Consider the following 24,615-nt stretch of genomic DNA (forward strand, 5'->3'; position numbering starts at 1 on the left):
AGTGTAGCCAAAAGCTTTTTCTATCTAGGACTAAGTCTAAATAAGGTTGTATGAAATTGTAGTCAAGACGAGACAAGTTGCTTTTTTTTACATATTATAATTAGAATGATTGTATTCCCCCATATTAATCCATCTTCTCTAGAACTAGCTTTGTCTTGATTAGAGTACCTGAAGGTGCTAATTAATTCCTGCTAGAAAAAAAAAAAAAAAAAAATATATATATATATATACCCTTTTTTCATTTTTCATGCTGAAATTTTAGAATCACCCTTGGATTTAGACAAACATTTTTTCCCATAAATAATTGATTTTAAAATGTTGTATGTTAGAATCACACATTTCATTTATAAAGTCCTTCATTCAGTAACGACATGATGCCATCAAAGAATTTTAACAAATTGTCTGATTTTAACGAAATGTCTGATTCTAAGACAAGAAATGAAAAGGAAAGTTTGGGAAATATTGTAGCTTAACTGACAATAGGGATCTTTCATGTCGCTCTTTGATTTAAAAAAAAAAAAAAAAGATGAAAGTAAAAGGAACTACTAAATTTAGAATAAAAAGGAAATATGCTTGCTAGCTTACCTTGAACATCCCCAAAGAGGATAACCGATATTAGGTTACTTGGAGAAACTGCTGATGTTCACGTGATCAAATCTGTATTTTAAGGAAAACTGACTCAGCAAAACCAAAAGTTAGGAGCAAATGTCAGTAAAACAATTCTCTATGAACCAGTAAGACATTAGAAAGAGCGTGGATGTTTAAATGCAGTTTAGAAATCAGCAAGGCTACTGCTGGATCGCCCTGGCTACAGTAGGGAGTTCATCAGAGTGTAGTCATCGCATGCATGGAAGTGTTGGTTTACCAGCATCACTTTGGCATTTGAAAAGCCTGATTATGGTCCTGGTCTCATGCACAAATGTACTGGAATTAACTAAGCAGAATATAGTCATCTATGATATTTATATAATATCATAGTTACTGCACTGTTTTGGTGTCATCTGTAAAGTTCGGGTGTCAACAGTGGCACGATACTTCTCTTGCCATGGATCACATGAGTGTACACACTTTCATATTCCCTTGTCTTTTCTGCATTTTTCCTTTTTATAAGCTGTTGAGGGGCACCAAATTATTAAGATTCACAATTAACACGACAAATAAACAAAAAGTAAATCAAGATATAGATCATTTATTATTATTATTTTTAATAGTCACTTCAGACATAAGTTTACCTTGGCACACACTGAGATAGGAGTTTAGGAAGTGCATTTGGACTGTGAATTCTTTTGAGGTGAAGCCCCAGAAGTACTTCATAGATAATTTACTACCTAGGTGCAGTAATTCTTGGTCTTTCTCCTGTTGAATTTAATCAGTTTACTTGGGACAATTTGATTAAATTACTTTTTTTTTTTTTCATTTCTGTTTTGCAGACTTTGTTTAATCTGACAGCAGAATTCATTGAATAAAATTAGCAGCTATTTGCCTGCACTTTCATCTCCTCACATACTCAACATTTTTTTCACCAAATTCACTGCCATTCATGTCAGGCATGGAACAAAAAGTAAACCTGCATAACTTCCCTTAAGCAGTTAACAATGCTACGGTATTTAAGGACAACAATATTTTGAAATAAAATGAAATGAAATTAAAATGAAATAATTCATTTTCTGCTTTGTAGAAGTCTTAATAGGCTTTGCATGAGTAAATGAGGCATTTTCTTTAAGCATTAGCCTTATATCTGAGCAGTTCCTATACAGCGTATGTAAGCAGTTTGTATACATGTGTAAAATGTGCAAATTATCCAAATTAATCTGCTTGTTCAAACCAAGCTGTTTATTGTGTAGTTGCTTATTATGCATGTTCAGGGATACTTTTTCAAAGCTATATTGTCTTAAAAAGCAGGTAGGTAGCTAGAGGCATTTTCAAAGGAACCTCATATTTCTAAGTTAGCATTGCATATTTAGGAGTTGGAATCTTTTATAAAATTTGATCCATGAGGTTTATGCATTGACATAATCCCAATTACTATCTGTAGTCTTCTACTCTGGAGGGCAGATTGTTGTGCAATGTTTTTTTTTATAGAATGGCTATTTTGGGGGTGAAGAAAAAATACACCTTTAATATCACATAGCCCCACTGAAGTCAAGGATCTATATTCTATCATGACTGAATGATTGTATTTTCACTGAAGTAGAAATAGGGGCTCCAGATTGTCAGAAGTGTGAAATGAGAACAGGATCTTTCCCTAGCATGCATGTCTGTGAATTTTAACACCATACATATGTCTAAAATCAAAAGTGATTCATATCTATATTTGGCATTGGAAGCATATGACATTTGAATGAGCTGCTTTTTTTTTTTTTTCAACCAAGAAAAATAAAGAATAGTGGATAAAGTTATCTAATGCAAAGCAAAATCAGGTGCAAATGGCATATGAATGAATCAGTGAACAACTGATTGATTCATGAATAGTTTATGTCCTCTGGATCTTTATAGTAAACACAGCTATTCCTGATTTTCTGATGCTACCTGTGTTGAAAACAGCACATTCCCTGACCACAGACAGGTAGCTCTGTTGGGCCATGTTTTTGCAACTGTGTTCTTCAAACAAATTCCCATTTGATATTACAGAATGAGAAAAATCAATCCTCAGGAGTAGTGTTAATGCTACATCTCACTACCTGTATTTCAGCTTCACCTGCAAAGGTAACTGTTGGCATTATAAAAAGAGGTGTATGTTGAAGTAATGGCATAGGGAATGTCTGGATCAGATTTACAACAAGTCAAGAAGAGAAGTCTTTGTAAGGTCTGCTATAAACCCATTGGGGAGTGATCAACGCTCACACACATAGCAAATGCTTATGAACATTTCTTGATGTAGAAATCTTCATTGAGATTTTTAATAGAAGGCAGGAAGTGTCTGTGTTTCAATGGAAGTGAAATAGCTAATCTGTCATATCCTCAGTTTCCTCCTTTTTAAGATGTTGATGCCTATGCCTTGGGCTTGAACTCAGGCCACTCATGATCTTGTTCAAAATTCCTTTTTTCTTATCTCTGATATGTCAAGCAACAAAAGAAGGCTAGGTACTATTAAGAAGAGGATAGCTCCTGGACACATTCCCAGAGTGCCCTCCCATTTTTTTTTCCTTTCACCTTTCATATTTGCTTGAAAGATGTTTTGATGACACACACCATCAGACAGTGTGTAGGAAAGACACATTCTATTTAGAAAGCCCATTATAATCTCAGTGGAGTATTTTTCACTTGGGCATGCACAAGAGCAATTTTTCATTATCTGGGTGCTCCATTTGCATTGTTTTATTGAACAGAATGAAAAGAAACAATCAAGCTCCATCAAAGCACTTTTGGCAAAAGATCCAGGCACAAATGTAGTCACTAACAAATTCCTCGATTCCCTACCAGAGCATTGGTTTCACAGCAAGCAGTGAATGCTGGTGGTTGGGTCTTTCCTCAGTGAGGAGTATGTGCTCTTTAGCTAGAGTCTGTACTGGATGAAACAGGGTAGGATTCAGTCTAATTTCTAAACTGAGTCTAACTTAGATGTTGGTCCTGCATTGAGTGGGAGTCAGACTAATGGTCTCTGGATAGCCTTTCTATCCTAAATTACTGAATGATTCTAAAATATTTTCGTCTTCTTAGATCCAGGTTGCTGGGCTTAGGACTGAAGTTTGCAACTGTTTTTACTGGAATAAATAAATAAATAAATAAATAAAATTAAACTGTAGTCAAGAACAACTTCCTTAAGATAAGCCAATAACTGAATTAGTCAGTAAGTAATATCAATATGCAAAACACAAACTGCTTTATATTGCACCATTAAAACTCAGCTCCTTATCCTTGGGATTCTCTTCAGAGACGATTGGTGAATTAGACAAGTGAATTAGATCTCAAGATTCAGAGCTTCAGAAATCACATTCTTTCTATTGTTGTGCCTCAAAGGGCAGGCTTTGTCACACTTTCAGAGTGTATCCTGGACATCCTGCTTAAGAGGTGACAAATGGCTTCTTTTTTCCCCTCCTTGACTGTTTAGACTTAAATGGGCTGAAGTGAACAACAGTGGTGACATCTTTCATCGTCTTTTGTTTTTATTTTCATTTACCTTGGGTATCAATTAGTTCAGAGCTTGGATTGACTTGGATTTGAACTGCCTCTTGGTAATTTATGGGCTGTCTCAATAAGATGAAAGGATTAGTTTAAAACTCTCCTACCAAGGACAGAAGCACAAGACAGCTAGCACAAGCCATGTGCTGCGGCAGGAACAGCTGCACTAAAGGTCTTCTCTGGGATGGAGCTAATAAGAAGTAACTCAGAGAGGGAAGGATGAAGGCTAAAGAGCTAACCCCACTGTTGCAGCAATGATTCTTCCAGTTGAATTTTAAACACTGAACAGAACTAGTCCTTTCACTAGTGTTTGCATCTGGGAAATTTTCAGGAAAAAAAAAAAAAAAAGCATAAATTCCAGGAAAGAAGTTAGACATACATTTATAAATGTATTCACTAGACTTGGTCTACAAAAAATCTATAAGTGAATATTGAAAAGTTGACACATATATAAATCTAAAAGGTTCATCTCTGTGTCAAGTGCATTTTTTATGTTGTTATTTCTGCCTCCTGAGTACATTATGTTTGTGATCTGGTTAAATAAACTGAGGCTGTGAAACCAAATTTGTCTTTTGTCAGTGTGTCTTTGAGCAATTCTTGTAGCACGATGCAGTAATTATGTTCAGAACATTATCAGTTCCTGTGCTTAGGGTCAGTTAAAAGGGGGAGCAGTTATAAGATTCCTAAGTTACAGATAGATGAAAGAAGTGATTCCAGTCACTGTTCGCAGCCAATGTTCACAACCAATGGCCCTGCTATCATATTAAGTTCTTGTAACAGTGAATACATACTGAAAGAATGAAAGCAGCTAAGAATTTCACTGTAGCAAAAGCTGTATCTTGAACTTTGCTCTGAACTTCTCATCCTGTAGAGATAATGCTCCTCTTGCTGCTGCTGAACTCCTAAGCAATAAGCAATATCCAGAGTCATCTCTGCAATGTCTGAAACCTTCCATTTTGTGCCTGTGAGTAAACAGATAGGATCTGAAAAATTCTTTTAAATAAAGCTTAGGAATCAGTCTCTCTACTTATCTGCATATCCCTGGCTATAACCTAAAGGGTGGAAGACAAGAAAAATGCTTAAGTATCTTTGAGGATATTGCTTTAAGTGTCTTTAAGTATCTTTGAGGATATTGCTGTAAGACACTAATGTTGCTCCTTTTGGCACAAAGACATAGATAAAGAGAGATAACTGGCAAATATCAACTTATCAGATACCTCAGGAGAGGGAGAGATACCTATATACAACACATTTATATAAATAATTTCCCCTCCTTTCTTTAGTTTCCCTGTCTCTTAAATAGCTCTGGTTACTCTTATCTATCAGAAAGTGTCTTCTAGGAATCACCCGGAAGAACTGTGCTAACATACATTCAACATAAGCTCAGATATTTAGTCACTATAACACCGTAATTTCATAATTTTGACTGCAAAAGTGTGGTGAATTGTGGCTTAGAAAAATACAGTAGAAAAAGATTTAGCAGTTATTTAAAAGGTTGACTTATGAAAGTTATTATGCTACTTCACTGTTGTTCCATCCTTACAGTGAGATGGATTTCCAAAGAAAATCCCTGTTCCTCAGGGAGAAGATTGTGTGATCTCGTGCTACAAATCTTCTCTCCTACAAGACAAGAAATTCTGACCCATTTGCAATTCAGGTCGGTTTAGACTCAGGACAGTTTATTCATTGGACAGTTGTTTAAAATAAGTTTTATCTACTTTTACTTTAAGGCTCTCTCACTTGGGTTAACTTACTAATGAATTAGTGGACAAATACTGCTAGGTTTCACCACTAATAGACAAATTCTTAACTATAGTCTTATTCTTAACTAAATATAGTCAGAAATAAAGATTATACCTTAAAGAAATTCTAGTACAAAACTGGCAGGACAGCAGGATAAGGTTACAGGCATTTTATAGCGTAATTCTATTCCAGCGAATTATAGACAATGATAACAACAACAGCAAGATCATGCCTGTCGTATCTTTTGGAGGGATTTTATTTCAAAACATAAAATCTTAATATAACTTTGAGGAAATGTTTGTTCACTCATCTGACTCAACTTTGCTCCTTTCTCCTTTCAAGGCTCTCTAAAGAAAATATATCAGGACCTTTTAAAAGTTGGGACAGCAGAATTACTGCAAAAATAACTATGTCGCTGACAACAGAAATCTAATGGTTTGGTGCATTCGGTTCCATTGGTTATTAATGAGAATTCATGACGGATTTTTAGCAAGAATATCAAAGCTATAAGTACAGTTTTAGGACCTTAGTGATTCAGTAAATTAAGGCTTCTCGGCTCCCTCTATAGTTTATTGCATAGCCTTTCTAACAGTTTGCAGCCATGTAATCTTTCAGGTGCTGCATATCATTGTGTAAGCAATGTAAAATATGTCCAGTTAAACAGAAAGCATGAAGCATTGTACCATGGTGTTTCAGTCATGGTACATGACTGAGCATGACTTGCTTCCTGTTTCCAACACCAAGATTTACAGCCTTCCTTGATGGAGTTATCAAGGTGCATTTCTCTTAAGAAAATGAAATTATGCATATCAGATTTCCTTTAAGGATGAGGTTTCTAAATACCATTGCCTTCCTTTTTACATAACTAGGACTCTGGGAGTGGCTTTCTTCTGTGTTCTTTGATACTGGTGTACTGGCTTCACTAGGCTACCTTCTAATTTGTAGTGATTTCAGCAAGAACAGATTCAGGTCTTTCGTGCTGGAGATTTGCATGAGCAGCTCTGTGTTCTGTATGCAAAATTGGTGTAACTTTCAATGGGAAAGTAGAACTCACTGTATCTGACCTATTTATCACTTTTTTTTGTTCCGTTTCTTGAGATAAAAGCATCATATAGATGAATCACAGACAGCACGGTATGTGTGTTTGGTTACTGTCACTTTTGGTAAATCATGGAGAAAAATCTTTTCTAATCAGCTAGCCTTTAACTTAATAACACTTTTGATAAATTGCTTGTATACAATAGGTTATCAAACCCAAACATTAAAGACTTCAGTGACACTGCAGGAATGAATCATACAGACACAAAAGGCCAAATTTACAATTCTTTATCTGGAGTAAAAAAAATAAAAATAAAAAAAAAAAGTGTCAGTTTCAAGACCTGCACTAATGACAGAATAAGGAATTTTAGATCTGGCCCAAGGAAGTTAAAGATATGCTTGAAGCAGAACCGTTCATTACCATTACAACAACATTTCAAATCCATCTACTAGCAAATTTTAACACTCTTTACAGATTATTGTTATGTAATTAATTGCATGGTACCATAAGAAATTCCTTACATATCCATTATATGTTTTTGTTTTGGTTTGTTTTTTTCCTAATTTATTAAAATTTCTTGTACCTTTTGGCTTTTCCTCTTGATGGAGCTGACACAATTGAAAATATGTGAGTGACAACAGGTTTGACAGCCTTTGGAGCGATGAAGCATCCACAGTAAGTCTCCTTGGCATACTCACAAGGTCAGTAGGGATAGTGGCATGGATGGCAGCAGCATATACTCCTGTCAGCCAACAGTTTAAAGTGAGTGCAGCCATACCTTTCCTCACAACAAAAAGAGGAAAAGCTGAAGAAACCTTCAGTAGACAGCGAGCTGAAAGATTAGAATGGTTTCCAACTTATAAAACAAGATTCCGTTCAGAGTACTTTGCAGACAGGCCTGCTTCACATTTCTGTCATTTGCACACTGTAACAAGTCCTTACCATAGCTGTAAACATAATTTATTTGAACTTTAGAGTCTTCTATGCTGCTGGAACATTGTGCTGAGGCTTCAGTGTAAATACAAACTAAGCATCTGCTTGTGCCATCAAGGCCTTAATTTAGGCAGCTTTAGAAATCCTCCTCTCAAAAAAGGTGATCATGATGGCAAAACAACAGGATAACCCTGACTGCACAAGGGAAATAATTCCTTCAGTTTCCCCAGGACTCGGACATGTATGTCTTGCCTTTATCAGCCAGGCCTGTATGTGCACATGCAATTACAAGCCTACTTGCTCCTTATACCTTGCTTGTGGCCAGCAACTACAATCACAGGTGCAAAGAGACCTTCTTCAAGGAGGTGATGGTAAAGAAGGTATATCTGGCTCATTTGTTGGGTTCTGACTATAATTTGTGGCAGGCACAGGGGAGCAGCCATCTGTTTGGAGGTCAGCATCTGAGCAGCAGGTGGTTTCAGCCTATTCTAATATGTAAAAAACAAAAATGCACTTCCCTTTTCATCTTGCATTACAATGTGCTCCATTTTCCCAGTTGCAAAGGTAATAATCATTGGCAGATGAAGACGATTGAGTACAGTGAGCACTTAGCATGTTTGTTGGCCCTACACACCAGTGTGACTAAACATCCTGAGGCTGAGAGAAAAAGATAGCACATCTCCATTCCCATTGCACACCCTCATAATAGCCAGGTAAAACATGATTTTCACAAGCTTGTTTTGATACACATAAAATAATAGTAGCCTATTTAAATTTGGTGGGTAAAGGACTCAAAAGTTTCTGGAGTATGAAGGAGAATTGGTGTCTGTATTTGCGATGGAGTGCAGGAGCCCTGACTTCTGTCTTGTGCTCCCACAGCCAAGTCCTATCTCACAGAGCTGTACAGTGGTGATGAATGTGCTGTGGAATTTGCTTTGCAAAACAAATATTTAACTTTCTACAGATCAGTGAAGGCCTGATAAAACTCCTAGGTGTCACCTAGCCAATTTCTCTTTCTTTTAAATCGAAGATATTTTTTTCATTCCTTTCATCTATTTGTATGGTTCAAATAAAATTGGAAAGGCCATTTATTTTTATATTCAAACATCTATCATGAAACTAGCTTTCACAAAGTTATAGTGTTCAGAAGAAGACTTTGAAAGATAAATTCCCAGTTATTTCCAAAATAGGCATCATGTTTGCTATTAGTCAAGAAGGCCAATCCTTCCTTCTTAATTTCAGCTATGGAGTGATGAACAGACACCAAAGGCAAATGGCCAGGCAGGTTGGGTGATATGCACAGCCTTGGCAATCTCAGCACTACTCCATGGTGAGCAGGCCTGTGGAGCAAATTCCGCAGCGGGGAAGGGTGGACCAGGAGCCAAACAAGCTCTTGAGAGAGTAAGATAGGGAAGTAGATAGTTCCTTCCCAGCAAAGGTACAGGAATGCCTGCATGAGCTAATAATTTGCTCAGCACCGGTCTCCAAAACAGGAGATCGAAAAGCACAGGAGGCATTCAGAACATGACAGGAGTAGGTTTTTTTTGTTGTTGTAGCTTCTTTTGAGAACTGAAGGCTTATATGTTTGGTTAGAACAGCAAAGACAGCACAGATGCTGAAAATATATACAATTATGAAGACGGTAGGAAAAAACAGTCTGAAAATGCCTGTTTGAAGAAGGTGGATTTTACGTGGTGGGTTTCTTTTGAGCCATTTTTAAGAAATTAAAAAATATTACCTACATCTTTGTTGTTGTTGTTGTTATTATTCACTTAAGTCACCTTGTGTAGAGTAATATTCCAATTTGACAAAATCACTTTTTTTTAGCTTAAGATCTTATAGCTTTAAATTGGAATGTCAAACTTTATCCCTTCTTCACTCCTCTCCAGAAAGCAAAAGAAGCCACTTGAAAATGTTGAAATATTTCTTTCTATCAGTTTATGATATTGAAATACTCTTTTTTTTTTTTTTTTTTTTTTTTTTTTTTTTTTTTAAGGAAAAAAAAAAGCAATCCAGGCTTAAGAATTATTTGAAAATGGACTGAATATGAAAAAGTCATTGTTACCACATATATTGGTGGAATGCTGCAACACTGCATGCATTTCTGATCTTCTTATCCTAAAATGAGATGCAATAAAACAAGATAAGGCCCAGCAAAGCAAGAAAAGGCTGCTTAAAGAAACAAATTACTTCTATATTAAGAACATATATGTAGACTAAGACAAGACAGAAAAGACACAAATGTAAGGAAAAATAGAAAGATCTAAAGAGGCATTATTTGCCTGGAGAAAGCATGATTATATGGAGTGAGTATTCACTGCTTCCCTGAATATACGAAGCAATGGTAATCAAATTAAATTTTGATACAATAGATTCAAACCAAAGAAAATGGCTTTTTTTTTTTTTCAACACAACAAAGTATTAATCAGCACAGCTTGTTGCTACAGTGTTGTCAATGCCAAGAATTTACATAAATTTCAAAACTTATTAAGCAGAGTCAGAAAAGAGTAAGCTATCAAAGACTAATAAACATAAGATACAACCTGTCATTCAGGAACACCTTGAACTTCTGATCAGAGGAAGCTCATAGAGCATACTAGGAAAGCATGTCTTTAATAAAATTTGCCATGTTTATATACTCTCCTGTAGTTGACTCTACTCTGCTGGCACGTTGGTCATCATGGAAGACAACGCACATGATATTTTGTTCTATATGGATACTTTGTTCTACCAAGCTAAGCTACGCTTTCCCCCCCCCGCCCCGCCCCCCTCCCGGAGCTCAAAATATCTGAAATATCTGAACAGAACATCCAAAATGTAGCAAAACTATGTATTTTGATAGTCAGAAAAATATATGCCATATTGTCATGATTTAACGAAAAAATGAACTATATATTTAAAGGACAGAAAATCTTCTTTCTGCACCTATTCATATATACTCACAGTCATTACTGATAAGAGTATATTTCTGGGAAGGTTACTTAAAAATATAATTACATTAAAGATACAGATAGAAAATAGTAAAGCAGGCAGACTCAAACAATATGAAAGTAAAACTTACTTTACACTGGACTATGTTTAAAACAAAATTTTATTATTATCTTTGGACCATCTCCAATGAAGACATTAAAAAATCCCTTTTTATTGTTTTTGAGATGTTTTGCCTTGGAATTATTTTGCTGCCTTGCTTGCCTCATTCTGTTTGCCTAATTTTCACCATCTAGTCCTCTAAAAAAGCAATTTATAAGATCTATATTTTAACAGAGCAATGTGACTTTTTATTATTCTCTGCTCAGCAATGACATGATTTCTTCTTCTCTTGCTTTGCAGGTAATTATACAATCTCCTCCAAAATTCTTTATAAACATAAATCTGCCATTTCTGGGGGTTGGTAAAGAACTACCCTGATTTACACAAATAGGGCACACCTAATCCTAACAAAATGTGTCAAAAACAAATTGAATAAGAAAACAAACTAAAAAGAACAAACCTGTAAAATTTTAGTAACAGAACTGACTTTATCACCCCTATATATATATAGTGTACTAAGTATACAAATTAGCTTTCACATCATTACATCTGGAAAGTCTTAGCATTTATCAGATTTATACTATGATTACCATTTTAATTCAGGGAATTCTGATGTTGCATAGGTTTTTTTTGTTTGTTTGTTTTGTGTTGTTTTTTTTTTGTTTTGTTTTTTTTTTTGTTTTTTTTTTGGTTAAACTAACTGAAACTAAACAAAGTAAAAAACTGTAAAAAACAGACAAGCTTTTACAGACAAACCTTTTTTTTCAAGCAAACCTTTATTTGGGCCTGAAAAATAGGTATTTTCTGTGCCAGAAAAACAGATTATTTCTTTCAGTTATATCACTTCTTTTAATGACAAATATTTCCTCTTCCTACAAAACCTGCATCTTCCCTAGCCTTGAGCAGTCCTGTCTATGATGACAATATTAAAACAAAAGAGATCCTGAAGGATCGGCAGACTGAAAGATGATTAAGAAGAGGTCAGAGCTGCCACTGTTTGTTTAGGAATAGATACCCTTCTGTAACTGGTATGAAGAGGAAGTGATGATCTGGCAAAGTCAGAACTGGATCTGCTTGCTCTGAACAGCTGGAAGAGCAAAGGTGAAGCATGTGTGATTTAGTGTTAGAAAAACTTTGTTAGAAAAATCCAGAGCATCATGGGAGTGATCTGTAACTGTGGTTCATCAGACTGGTCCTTCTGCAGTATAGATAATGTCTGAGTGTGTTTGAGTTTGCTCAGTGTCTGAGATAAGGAAAGACTTAAAATCTTTTTACAATTCCTTAAGAAATCAGACCCCTGAACTGCAAACATATGACATAAGCAGCAGTGGTCAATAATTTAGAAGTTTATCTCTCTCTTTTGTACAATTCAGTGGGTGTTTAAACATTGATTTTATTGAAATCAGGCTCCTGGGTTTAAAATTAATTTTTAACTAATGTACAGAAATAAATGCTTCATTAAGTTGCTGCTACTGTATTATATGTCACAACCCTGTGTTTTGCTGTTGCAGAGTTCAGCAGCCCTTCATCCTCCAAGCTAAAAAACTGTTAGCCTAAATCTCACTTAGGACTGGGTGATATGGGAGCTCATGTGATCATTAGCAGTCCGCTTTGCATTTAAGAAGAAAACAAGGGTTGAGAAATACTCTTTTAAAGCTGTTTTGCTTACCCAGGGCTTTGTGTAAGAAAGCTGCTTTGCTTCATGGATTCTCTTTGGACTCCCAGGTGTGTACGAAACCCTAACCTATAGTCCAGAGTCAAAGTCTGAATGTCCTCTTCCTGGAGTTTTTGATTTTGCATAGGCAAATTGTATGCATTGTTGGACTACAGTTCAGTAATGTGACATTCAACTTGAATTAATTTTCTTTCTATTAAGGGAAACATGACTGTTCAGTAAAATTAATGATCTGCTATCTGCTTGACATTACTGGACTAGGTCACGCAATCTGAAATTTTGTGTAATAACCTGCAAAACACTTAGGATCTTCTGATCTTTTATTTATTCTTGTCACTCACAAGATCATATTAAATACTAAACAACAGCAAGAAATACGATGGGATGATTTTTATTACACTGAAGTTATATATTTGCTATGTTATTGGTATGTCAGGTTAAGGTATATTTTAACAGCAAAGCACCAAATTACCTATTTGTGGTTCCAGTATGGTAAATTAGAATGCCATAGATAGAAAACTCTGCACAATTATGCAAGGCTCTATATTTTTTTTCTATTAATTTTTGAATGTCTCTTCTATACATGAATGGACAGAATACTAATAGCCAATGTATACCCATAACATATATATGAGTCTGTATATAGGTGATATACTTTGTATTTAAAAATAAAGATGCTTATATACATTCTGTTGTATATTGTTTTAGCTGATAATGTACAGATGGTATTTTACATGTAAAAACAAACATAGTTGCACATCAACACATAGGTCATAAGCCTACATTGACCTTTGAAGTCAATTAAAATAATTTTAGTGACTTCAGTGAGCTTTAGTGACTTCAGTGGGCTTTCAGTTAGATCCTGGGTATAAGTATTGGTACTACCGGAGATGTAAACTTTAGCTGCAATAGTAGATAAAAGTATTTACAGCAAAATGCATCAAGACATAACTGCTTTGTTTTCACTTACTAAGCTAAACTGTATTGGTTTTGTTCAGAAAGCTTTTGCTCAGCTTCGCTCTCATTTCAGTAAAACAAGAATAAAATGTTTTAAGCCACTTTTTTTGCCTCGCATAATTTTACCAAAGAGTTTGGTGGTTCATGGATGGTTTCAATTATGTTAAGATACCATGTTCAATTTGGATAAATCAATAATTTGGAATAATCATGTTTATAAGTTCAAATGAACAGAATGAATAGAAGAAAATGCCTCTTTTCATCTTGATATTGTTTTAGGTTGAACAAATTTAATTGCTGACATTGGATTTTATTACTGGTTGAAGTTCAAATTACAACCGTGGTGGCGTATTTGTTTCAAGTTTAAATTTCTTTTTGTTTTAGTGTAACTGTCAAATCATGAAAAAAGTCAGATCATACAAATGACAATTTTAAATAGAAAAAATATTTTACAAGGCAGTTAAATTTCATTTGTCTTAGCTTCAAAGAAGAATGGGTTATTTCAAATTTGCAAAGTCACTAGCAACCAATTTTGTATCTGATTTGCTTCATTTGTAAAGGCATGCTGAAGCAAGCAATTTCCTGCCCTTGTTCATTGTAAACACATCCCCACATTTCACAAACCATCAGAGATATTAGGTTCTAAAAAACAATTTGAAATACTTCATGAAGAAAGAGCTTTTTTTCATGTCTCTTTCATCTTCTTACTTTTCTAAATGCTCTGACAACAAGCAGGCTTAAATATGATTTTTGTCTGTATTCAGAATGAATCACTTGAAAGTGTTAAGAGATAGTACTGGACAAAGAAATATTGAGGAAATTCTGTTGAAATGTAAATCTAAGTTTCTTATAATGTGTATAATTTGCAAAGACTCATTTTGGGAAAAAAAAAATCACAACAATATTAAATCATCTCATGTTACCATTTTCAGAACAAAGATTTTCTGCTTTTAATGTTAACATTTTCATTTTACTTTCTATTTCTCATGTGTTTTATCTCACTTCATAAAATTACAACACCTTAAAAATTTAATCAGCTATAGTAATTTTCCCTCCCTTAAGGCACCTCTGCAAAAAGTTTCCTTCCTGAGGGGTTTGGCATTTGAGCTGTTTGTTGTAAATTGGAAATTCTTCAAAAAACATGACCTATAGCTCCTGCACAGCTCTAAGAGCTTCTTTCTTTCTTTCTCTTTCTTTCTTTCTTTCTTTCTTTCTTTCTCTTTCTTTCTTTCTTTCTTTCTTTCTTTCTTTCTTTCTTTCTTTCTTTCTTTCTTTCTTTCTTTCTTTCTTTCTTTCTTTCTTTCTTTCTTTCTTTCTTTCTTTCTTTCTTTCTTTCTTTCTTTCTTTCTTTCTTTCTTTCTTTCTTTTAATGACTTGGAAAACCTGAAGAAGAAAATGTTGATGGCTTAGTTTCCAAAGTTATGTACATTTTTAGTTTCTATTAACATCAGTGTTTATATACTGTTGTTTATGCTAAGCATTCTTCATTATTATTACATTTATTTTGTTCACACAGTCACTCCGTGTTTTTGTTTTGCTTTGTTTTCCACAGAGGTATACACTTTCTTCCTTGAAGGAAATAATATTTCATGGATACATACTGATTACTGTTTTGACTGTTGTTGTATATTTCTGACAACATATTCATATTTTTTTAAAAAAAGATTTTATGTAACTGGCTGCCAGTATCAGAAAGAACATTTCAAGATAAATCTTTGATGTATGTTTACTTTTTCTAGGCCAGTTGAATAATGAAAACATATTTAATTATTTCCAGCCTCTCAAATGGTGTACAGTATGATTAGCTATGATGTGTATTTCCCAGCTAATTAGAGAAAACTGTATCACCAAGCTAATTGGACACAATGGTACCTCTGAAGAGCAATAAAACCAGTTTACCACTTCCTGTGATTGGCATAAATGTAGTATGAATACAGTATGTAAAACAAAATGAGGAATGCTGTGAAGATGATCTTCATAGCAAGACAAATTCCTTACTGTTGGTTCATATCAGAATCAAGTATGTCTTTGCCTTATTTCATTCAGGCCTCCTTCCTTTTAAGCATATTTGTCTACCAACTCACTGGGTAATACTACATTAAAATCCCTCACTTCTGTAAAATAAATGATCATTGTATTTGCTTCTTTGATTGTGAACATGGTCAGTTCTTTCTCATCTGATTTGGGAGGTAAATGGAACATCAGGAGTGGAGAGCACATCAAAATCAAAACACAGCTGGCAAGTTCTTTTAGATCTTAGCACCCATGATAATATTTGTGCCCTCTGCAATGTAATCATGGGTAGCTGTCCATGTTTTATGCCATACTTCTTCCAGGCAGACCCATGCAGTCACACCTGTGACAATGATGTTGTTGGGAAAAATTATCACTAATGATCTATGACAGGATCTATCTAAGAAAGCGCAGCTCTATAGGCCATAACTACAGTTAAACTGTAACCTGAGAACACTCATATGCACACAGACATGAAATGAAACTGTAAGCTCCTGAAACGCTGGAAACAATGCCATTTCTATTGATGTTATCACCAGTTAAACTGTACCCACTGGGAATTAATTGTCCAAAAAATCCAAGTATAGAAAAAGCCACTGTGAGTGCAATTGTTCATTGTAAATGGAGAGAGATTAAAAACATTACAAAAGAGATATTTTCCCCATACATCCTGTTGAGTCTGCGTTTGCATAGATTAAGCATGAAATGTTATGACATTTTCAGACTTTCCTTTAAAATGGCTCACAGCTAACAAAAGGAGACACCTAATTCTGCTAGGTTTGATACACAGCTGTTCAAATAAATTAGGCATTAGGGAGATGACCTTCTGGACTATTTGCACTTGAGCCTTTCTTTCTTAAAAGAATAAGTCTGTGTTTTTCTTTTAATTTCTCTAAGAAGAGCTGTAGACCTTGATTTCTCAGCACAGAGAAGATGGATAGCACAAAAACATAAGAAACAGGCAGAACTGAACTGAACTGTTTTTTTTTGTTTGTTTTTTTTTTTTTTTTCCCATAACCTTGCCTGCTTACTGCAATAAGAGGGCTCCAATAATATTTGGCAATGCTAGGGTCCTGAGAGCACTAATAGGGTTTAATGACCCTGACCTGTCACACCTGAGAGATCCACCTCCTGCAAATGGCCCAAGAGCTCCATTTAAGCACTAGTTTGGGAATTTAGTCCTTTCTGAAACTGATTTATTTCTACCTCTATCAATCCTGCATCCTGGATGGACTGTATCATGTAGGTATGTAGCCCTTATTCTTCAATCCTCTTTCTTCAGGTGGTTTTGCATCCAGCAGGGTTTTCTGTTTGTACATGGGACCACATCTATCCCTACATTTTAAGGGTCTAGCCTACACCTTAGAATAAATTTTAATAAATCTACTTTTTTGTTTTGTTTGTTCTGTAAAGTGTTCTGTGCCTTTTGGAGGTAACCACAGAACAGTGTAATCAAACCTTTCTTAACTTCTTGTAATGGGGCCTAGAAACAGATGGTGAAGAGGTACATATGTATCCATGGTATCAATATGTATCCTATCCATGGAAGGAAAATTTTTCCTGGAGGACCAGGATAGATTGTCTTTGATATGATTTGTGCCTTCATAGTCATAAAAAAGTTGTAGAGTGAATATGCATGCTTCAAAACAGGTTAGTCTCTCCCATGTAAGTTCCGTTGTACCTAAGCTTCCAATAGTGAGACTGAATTTGAAACAGTCACTAGTATGTTACATCGTATTGCATACATAGAACTCATGAATGGTTTTAAGTCCTTCTTAAGTTCATTCTGGTAACAGAAGAAGGAGGTTTAACTTACCTACTTGACGTGTATTTGAAGTAAAAAATGTTATCTTAGTCTGATATAGCTAAGGACAACGTTTGATGATTATGTATTAGGCCCAGATTAAAAGGTCATTAGCTGATGGTCATTTTACAAGCAAAAAGAAAGTAAGGAATGTGGATTCTGAAACATATGTGTGAAGCATATGATTTAAAAGCACTAATGTGCTTTTTTAATTAGTGTTATCCAGAACCTATTGTACGTGTGGAAGAAGTAATTTCTCTATTTCCCATTGAAGCATTTGTTCAGCTAAGAACTAGACCTGAGGAAATGGTGTTTTTCTCTGGGTTGGCAGCTGATGCTTAATCCTGTTTAAAAGGCACAGTCTTTCATGTGTGGTCTCCATCCTCAGTCCAGGTTTTGACTAGGACCCTGAGATAAATAGGAGGGGTAGGTGTGAGGAGGTTGACCCAAACAGAACTTTTCTCTGAACTTAATATCAATTGCATTTCCCTTGCTAAGCACTGTAAGAATTATATATATGAAGGAACCTCTATGAAACTGTAGATTTGCATGTGTCCAATGCTGTTCTCTGAAGCATAAACAAATGTAAAATCCTAATGGCTTACTTTTTTCTTTTTTTTTCTTTCCTCCTGTGAAATGTGCTTATATACAATGCTGGAAAAGATTCCACTCACTCTGCAGCCAATCTAGGCCACAAAGGGAAACTCATATGGAATGTACTTTTTAAAGCAGAATAGCTTATACCACCATCCTTCCTAGCTGAGCTTAGATGATATTTTCCTGTTGGCTATGGGTAGGGAAAGGGGCTTTAAACTACCATATTGACAGTCTCTTTCATGTCTCCATGAGATTTTATGGACCTATAACATAAACAGAGCAGCTCAATGCTCCTTGATTTCTAACAAGTTGAGGTTGGCACACATGGCTGGAGACTAAACTAATGTGAACTTGCTTTTTCACCCTTCACCTCTTCATTTATGTTGTGCATCGCTCTCTTCCTTACTAAGCTGTGTGTAGTTCTGTCATGGTTTTGGCTGGATTTTTTTAAAGTGTTCTTTTGATTCAGGAACAGATTATATTTTAAATGTTTGTATCAGGTTAATCAATGCAATTACACAAAGTGTGATAAACTTAGGGGAAGCTTTTGGGTAAATACCTAACGAGATGAAAAAGCAGTGTGAACAGTGATGTAAAGAGGACATATAAGACTTAAGGAATTTTCAGAAAACTTATTGTTCTGGCATGTTCTTGTCTGAGTTTCAGGAAGTATTTAAGAGAACAAAGACTTGATTTGATGAGTTAACAATGTGCATATAATCGAATAGTCTGGAATATCTGTCACATATTGTTGTTCCTGAAATCATGTTCATTAACAGAGGCTTTTCAAGTGTTAGTATGTATTGATTAATGACAAGATTAGATGGATTACCAGCCACTGTGTGACATACTGATAGAGAATTTTCTGCTCTCTGTGAATGTAGAAATTAAACTAAGACGCTGGATGTGAGGGTTCATAAAAATGGATGGATCTGTGTTGCTGTGCCTCTCTTTGCATGGCAATTGCCCCTCTTTATGCCCTTTTACACCCAGGATTCCTGCACAGTTTGTAGGGAAGATATGCACCAGGACTGACCTTCACAACAGCCAGAACTATAAATTAAAGAGGAATCATAAGAGAAGATAAGTTAGGCGCCTAAGACAGTCAACAAGAAAAACAGTAAGATGCTGTAGTTTGAGGCTGCCACCTTCTCAGACTTTACATTTTTATTCAGTCTTTTCCTTTAAAATGGTGCTAGAGGTGTGGGACAGTGATACTCTTCCTTATATGTTTTGACTATTATAGTAAGCTAGTGTGGCTGAAATGCTGAAATCATAGATTCCAAGTTCTTGATGGTCTATGCACATTCAGATCGGCACTGTCCTATCTCCAAAGAGAATAATGGTTAGGAGAACAGTAGACTCATCTTGGTTTCAAATCAAATGGATGTTTTTCTGACATCATGTTTTAGGTGACATAAAGTATTTGGCTCTCTGTCAGAAGGAGTTGACCAAAATTCCTTACAGCGTATAGACAATCCAGTGCTTATCTTTGGCCTTAAAATCTGTTACCAAGGGCATGTAACTTGTAAGTCAACTGCTAATCCTTGCTAGTATGCTTGGTAGCAATTCACCTTTAATATTCATTCCTCTTACTGTATATGTTGTATTGCTACATGCCTTAAATTATTTTCTTAGTTGTGTAATTCATCATTTCAGAGAACTGAAATTCTTTGAGATTTACTATTGGGTGTGGAGTCCTTTTTATGTATTGATAATTTGTCTTGCATATACAAGACTTTTTCAGATAAATATTCACTTTTATTTCATTTCAGTGTGTTTTATTTAGAAGATATTTTTCTTACAATAATATCTACAACCTAGAAAATAGTAAGCATAGTTCCTTAAGCGTACTGGCTGCTAATTATTGGCCTACCAGACTACTTAGTTTTTGTATTTATATATTATTGTTGTGCTTTTTCTTTCCCATTTCATGATAAAGCAAGCTTATATAAATGCTGGCTTCCTGCTTTGTTTCACTGTTCTGTATGTGCTGAAATGACAGAGGGATGTGTGTAGGGTCTGATGATCTGATATCAGCTGTAAGGACATATCAGAAAGCTAAGTGAGATACTTTTTTTTTTTTTTTAGCAATGATCTTAGCATGTTGAGTAGAATTGAGCTCCAGCTTCACTGGTAGTAAATGGTATTTGATCACTGGTGCAAAGGACCACAAGAACTGTAGAGGTGCATCCACAACTATCAGCAGTATATTAGGTACAGGTTTGATGTCAGGTGATAGGCTGGAAATAGGGCTATAACAGGCAGCGCAGGGATTCTGGAAATGGTTTATACTATAGCACACCTTGCATACTGTTTGTTCAGATGTCCAGTTTTCTATTGTGGACAGTCATGAATGCACCAGACAAAAAAGCAGGCTTAAAAGCACTTAACTCCTTTGACTTCTGTTTTCTCACCCACTATGTTCTACAGCCAAAGTGTAGTATACGATTTCTGTAGCGATAATGGATGTCTTTATATTAACATAAAAAAAAAAAAAGCCCTAAGAATTTCTATGAACCCGTCTATGTATTTATATCTTAAAGATTTCACTTTCATATGAAATCTCAATCTAGCTGTCCTCCCACTCTGCTGGGGAGTGATGTATGTCAAGTGAAGCATCTCCAAGCCCCAGGAGAAAAAGCTATCTTTGTAAGTTTCTCTGCAAGACATCCTCCTTGTAAGATAGTTCCCTTTCACCCCCTCACTTACTCTGTACCAGTTTTCCCACCCAGTCTGCTTCTTTTCATGTCTTATTTTCTCAGTGTTTTCCCATTTTCCATCCTTAACCTATGCACACTCTTTCCAGATGTGTGATAAACATTGCCTTTCACAACACTGTTCCAAAAACAAAAACATTCCAGAGGCTAATTTATCTCAGAACACTGAAGGCTTTGTGTGAGCAGATACCAGATGAGTTCAGAAACTTGTGGAGGCCTCTACTTCTAGCCTTCCTGGTAATGACTCAAAAATCTTTGGACACAGTGTCACTGGAAAGCCTACTCCTTCTGACACTGGATGGGGCACAAAAATGAGTCACTCTTTATGAAATACTTGAAGCTGGTTTATGTGACAGGTTGCAAATTTTAAGTAAAAACTGACCTTATTGTGGTTTGGCCTTGCTTCTCCAATGGATCTGACCATATAACGAAAAGAACTAGTAGCTGTTGTGACTGGAGTAGATGATTGACCAGGTTTATAGATATACAAGGGTTTTTAAGAAGTTAGTATTTTATTTACTAGTAGAGAAGACTATGGGAAAATTAAGGCACTAGGATGAAAGCATATGCTATTTCTAGGCAGTAGCATGAAATTTTTCTGAAAACTTGTGCACATAAGCACATAGAGGATAAGAGACCAGAAAGCCAAGGATGCCTGGAGATAGCTCCTAATAAAAGCTGTGTGTTTGCTGTTAAATTCCAAGCATTCTGGAGAACATATAACCTTCAAGCTAACAAATATTTAAATTATTTACTGTTTCTCTCTATATAGAGATGTTTCTTAAAGGCATTTTAGTTGGCTTTTGTTTTGAGGTTATGACTTTCCTTGAAAGCGAATTCAAACCCCTTTTTGTTCAAATCAGTTGTTTTTCATTTTATTACTTAGTGCTTTATAGAAAGAACCTGAAGTGGTTCTTGGTGTTAACTAGTAATACGTATTCCAGGAAATATCCAATGGCTGAAATCAAGATCAGAACAGCTGTAGTAGAGAAGACGTTCATAGTCTTAAACATGTTGAAAAGAAGCATGTTGTAGTAATGGACCATGACAGTTAAAAATTAAGTCCTTCCCAGTCTTTGTCATTATTGGTAAGATTGAGACTTGGAACTATTTGTATAGTGTCAAGAATCATTTGTGAATAACTTGGTTCACAACTGACACAAACATTTATTGGATATACTCTTTCTATGTGTACTCCATCTTAGTAGCTGCATAGTTTAAAAGAAAATGTACGGAATATATCCCTTCCTTTCAAGCAAGCTTTCCTGAATGTAGACGAAAAGCCTCTATAAGACGTACCTTGTTGATAACAGAACAAACGTGTTAGGTAGCAAAACCTTCTACATAGTTTTTGACCATAAGATATTTTTTTTTTGACAAAATTGAATTTACTTTCCCTGCCCTTTAATTTATTGATCACAGCTCTGAGACGGACAGCAAGGCAGTGGAATCTTGTGTAGACAGAGAGGGTAAGATCTAGGCAAAATTCAGTGTTTTTTTTTCCACTGAATTTTTTGTTAAACTGCAGGATAATAATCTTCTGTCACTATCAGCTTGGATCAGAAAAGAAGCATTAATGGTATTCTTCATATATTTCTCTGCTACACAAGGTATTGTTACTTGTTAATTTTTATTTTTTATGTGAAAATACTTTCTTATACTTTCATCCTGTTTTAACGTGAACACTTTGATTATATAGTTGCATTTATTTTATTGTAAATATCCTTTTATCCTATTATCCTTTGTAACTTTGTAACACAGTTTGAACATTAGACCTATTTCTTCAGAGCTTTTTGGGTGAGTTCTGTTTATGCATGAAATTCAGGAGAAGTTTCAACAGTTTTTCAGAAAGTGTGACTGATATTTGATTAGGTAGATTAAGTTAAACTACTCAGGTTTGTCTTTTTTACTTGTATGCATTGCTTCACTTCCTTTTCTCAAATGAAGGACAGATTTATATGCTTTATACCAGCAGATCAATATGCATTAAAGGCAGTCAAAGAAAAAATATGAGTCTTTGTTATTCGTTCACTAAGGGGTATAAATGAAATAATGTCAGTTTTGGAATTCAGTGATGTAAATTATCCATGTCTTATTGATTATTAGGCGTAAACTTAAAGGATAATCTAATGTCATTAGGGGATCATTTGCAGGATTAAAACCTCCTATTCCAGAGACTGATTTTTCTGGTTTCTGTTTACTTGCAAAACTTTCAGTAGTGTTTTTTCCCCTTTTCTTAAACAAAACAAACAAAAAAGTTTCTTCAGAAAGAATTCCTCTCTTAAGTATGGTTTAATTCATAGTTTTTTGCCATGTCATATCTGCAGAATTCAAACTTTTTCCATTTAATTGGGCTATTCACTATCTTTCTTATATCTAAAGTTGAAATTTTGTTTTTAATATTCTCAACTACATTTATTAGGTTAGAGTTGTGTTTTTACCATAGTTTTCAAAGCCCCAAAGAAATTAATTCTAAATTCCTGTGATTCTCAAGGTCAACATGAAACCAAGTATTCATTCTTAGTTTAGCAACTTTTATAGACCTCTGGTTAATCAGGGATAAGAGTGATCAGATTTTGAAGGAAAATGCTAGAACGTCATACAGATTATTGTGTTGGATGACAAAAATATGGGTACTAGACTTTGTCTGCAGAGAAATTTGCATCTGAAAATTGGTTAGCATGCTGAATCCCAAAAATTATCTTTCTGAGAGCTTTATCACCTCTTAATAGTTTCTGCTATTAAAAATCCTCTTTTCTGGTTGCATTCTTCTGAGATGAGAGAGGAAGAGATGTGATCATGATTGAGAAAGAACAGGTGGGACACCAGGACATTGTTTCAAACAGTTTTTTCTGAATAGTTACTGTTTTTACACAGCACCACTATTTCCATAATTTGGCTTTGTCGCTCTTCTTGCTGTAATTAATTCATTTATAAGCAAGGATACTTGTTTGGTAATAGAATAAAATATCTCCAGAGCCATCAGAAGGCAGTAGATTTTCTTCTGGGAAAGAAGTCAACAGAACTACATTCTGATTGGTTTTCAACCTGCCTGACAAGTTTATTGCAGAGCATCCTTAGCTTTAGAGATAGAGGATCTTTCATTCTCATCCACTCTGGTGTACACGTCTGGAAGCTGGTGTCACCATGCTGATTCAGCCAGCTGGGAATGACGGTGTTTGTGTGGCTGTACAAACCTGGAATCTGGCTCCCGTGGCTGTTGAGATTAGATCAAGATCAGCCTGTAGGACAGGATTAGGAAAGCGGAATCTGCATATGCAACAAGCACCCTGTGAAAACTGATTGGATTGTGTTTTTACCTTCCTGATGCTGCAAACCTAAAAGTGCTAGGGAGCATTATATTGCTATGAAAGTACATTTTTTTTCTACTACAACTACCATTAAACACAGCTTCTTCTAGGGTTTGCAATATATCACCTAACTAATATGCCTATTGAACCTTAATTGACTGCTTGGATAAGAAATTAACGGCGATGTGTTTTATACTTTAGCTGTACTAATAAATATATCTTCAGGCTAAGAAAAATATACAAGGATGACTGATTTAAAACCTTGTCAGCTCCATTAGTCTGTGAAAAGACATAGCATTAATCCCAAATTTAGAAAATCAAACTTCTTGATTGATTGTACTTGATTCTACAATCAAAAAATAAAAATGTTTGTCTTGCAAGGGAATACTGTTGGTGAGCTAATAAATATTTCATATCCTTAGCCAAAACTCCATCTGGAAGCATCAAAGAACTAATGTCTGTGATTTTTAAAGATTTTGTGGCATTTTTTTGGCAAGAATAGAGGTGATAATAGAATTGAGAGAACCATAGCCAGATTGCTCCTGTGGGAGGGGAGGTGTGGTTTGGTTTTTATTCTGTTGCTGTTGTGAATCTGCTGACATCCCTGAAATCTCATGGGATTGTTTTGAATTCAAGGGCTACAATTAAGATTAAAATCTAGCTCATCATCA

At 35.2% G+C, this 24,615-nt stretch overlaps 1 long non-coding RNA gene across 1 annotated transcript in view; it reads right to left on the minus strand.

Annotated features, from left to right (window-relative positions):
- LOC110353257 (uncharacterized) overlaps window positions 1–24,615 on the minus strand; it is an 80,686-nt gene that overhangs the window by 4,486 nt on the left and 51,585 nt on the right. The window contains exons 3-4 of the long non-coding RNA XR_002403533.4: window positions 9,903–9,955; window positions 586–657 (exon numbers count right to left, since the gene is read on the minus strand). This is a non-coding gene — a long non-coding RNA (uncharacterized lncRNA). The remainder of the gene's footprint in view (window positions 1–585; window positions 658–9,902; window positions 9,956–24,615) is intronic.

The sequence above is a fragment of the Anas platyrhynchos genome, chromosome 5 (assembly GCF_047663525.1).
Source record: "Anas platyrhynchos isolate ZD024472 breed Pekin duck chromosome 5, IASCAAS_PekinDuck_T2T, whole genome shotgun sequence".
Lineage (NCBI taxonomy): Eukaryota > Metazoa > Chordata > Aves > Anseriformes > Anatidae > Anas > Anas platyrhynchos.